Source organism: Hyla sarda, chromosome 6 (genome assembly GCF_029499605.1).
Source record: "Hyla sarda isolate aHylSar1 chromosome 6, aHylSar1.hap1, whole genome shotgun sequence".
Classification (NCBI taxonomy): Eukaryota; Metazoa; Chordata; class Amphibia; order Anura; family Hylidae; genus Hyla; species Hyla sarda.
The window spans coordinates 179515662-179518054 of NC_079194.1; positions in this window are offsets into that span (position 1 = coordinate 179515662).

Genomic DNA, 2393 nt, shown 5'->3' on the forward strand with positions numbered 1-2393 from the left:
GTTTTTGTATGTATTGTTTCAGGAGAAGCTGGGCTTAATGCAGAGTCAGGCTATGTTCATACATGATTTCATTATATATTTTTTTCTTCTGTCTTTTGGACCACAAACTGCAGGTTTTTCTGGCCATTTTAAGGTACAAAAGATGGCAACATTTTTTTTTTCCAAATTGAGTTAAATTAAAACCCTGTAGTATTATTAAACAGCCATTATTTCAGGACTTTTGTATGTGTGTAGGACCAAAAAACTGCAAACGCTTTCTTCACACATTTTGGATAGCAAGTTTTTTTTATTTTGTATTTTTTTGCCCATAAATTTTTTGTTGTTGTCCAAAACAGTGTATTCTTACATACATTTTGTGGTTTTCGGCTCACAAGTCATGTGGTTTAAGGAATTCTAGGGAATTCTATTCCCCTACACATTATTAGAATTATTAATATATATATATATAATATAATAATTTTTAATTTTTTCTGATTTGTTGAACAAACTCCTTTTAACCCCTTAAAGGGGTACTCTGCCCCTAGACATCTTATCCCGTATCCAAAGGACCCACCAGCGGGACCCCTGCGATTTCCGTGCAGCACCTGGCGTTCCAAACAATGTGTTTAAAATGCTGGGTTCCTGCATTGGGGGTTGTGACTTCACGCCATGCCCCCTCCCTCCATTCATGTCTATGGGACATATTGTTTAGAACGCCAGGTGCTGCACTGAGATCACAGGGGTCCCAGTGGTGAGACCATGAGATCAGACATCTTATCCTTTGGATAGGGGATAAGATGTCTAAGGGCGGAGTACCCCTTTAAGGACAGCCCATTTTTTGCCTTGAGTACATAACCAATTTTCATTTTTACTTTTTTTTTTTTTCCTGCTAGTCTTTGAAGGGGCATAACTTTTTTTTTTTTTTTTTTTTTTCTTTCATATTTTTCATCTACAGAATCATGACTGTTTTTTTTTTTTTGTGCGACCAGTTGTACTTTGAAATGACAGCTTTCATTTAACCATAAAATGTATGGCTAAACAAATTATTTGTGGTTTAAAACTGATAAGAAATCTGCAACTTTTGGGAGGTTTGGTTTTTACACAGTGCAAAGTTACATGTTCTTTATTCTGCAGGTCAATGCCATTAAAACAATGCCCACTTGACAAATATATTTCATAATTGTGAAAGACACAGTATTTCAGTAGTGAAAGGAGGTTTATTGGATGAACAGAAAATGTGCATTCTGCATCAAAACTGCAGGTGCATAATTTTGGGCACCTTAACAGAAATATCACATGAATATTTAGTTGAGCCTCTATTAGCAGAAATAACGGCCTCAAAGCGCTTCCTGTAGCCTGTTTATAAGTGTCTGGATGAAGGAATTTTGTACCATTCCTCGTTCAATCTCCAGTTCAGTTAGGTATGATGGTCACTGAGCATTGACAACCCGCTTCACATCACACCACAGACTTTCAATGATCTTTAGGTCTGGGGACTGGGAAAGCCATTCCAGAACATTGGAATTGTTCCTCTGCATAAATGCCAGAGTATATTTTGAGCAGTGTTTTGGGTCGTTGTGTTATATCCAGCCCCGGCGTAATTTTAACTTTGATTCTCCTACATTATTCTTAAGTATCTGCTAATATTGAGTGAAATCCATGCGACCCTCAACTTTAACAACACTCCCAGTACTGGCACTGGCCTTACAGCCCCACAGCATGATGGAATCTCCACCAAATTTTACTGTGGGTAGCAAGTGTTTGTCTTAGAACGCTGTGGTGTTTTGATGCCATGCATAACGCCCTCTTGTTATAACCAAATAATTACAACTTTTGTTTCATCAGTCCACAGTATCTTCCAAAATGAAGCTGGCTTGTCCAAATGTGCGTTTGCTTGTGTGCTGATACAAACACCCAGTTATTTAAGAATGAAAATCATAGAAATTGTCAGGGGTGCCTACACTTGTGCATTTGAGTATAGTCTATAGGAGAAACAAGTAAAGGACAGGAAAAGATTAGGGAAGGGCCCCTCTATGGCCCCTTTCACACTACGAAATTCTTGCGGCGGAGATTCCGCCTGGCGGCCGCCGCCGTAGATGCTTCGGCACTAGGGCCGCGGGGCACTGAGCTGTCACCATTGACGGCTATGCAGTGCTCGCGGAATCCGCGCAAAGAATGAACATGTTCTTTCTTCGCGCTGAACAATTTTAGCGGTGAAAATTCCGCAGTGTGAACAGGTCTGGCGGAGACCCATTCACACAAATGTTAAGTTCACACTGCGGAATTCCGTAGTGTGAACGCACCCTAAGGGAGCCAGAATGACATCCATTGAGTACCATCATTTACGTTTTTTTTAAAGTTTTTTACATTTACTGTGCAGGATCATAAACATTATATTTTACCCCCTTAAGGAC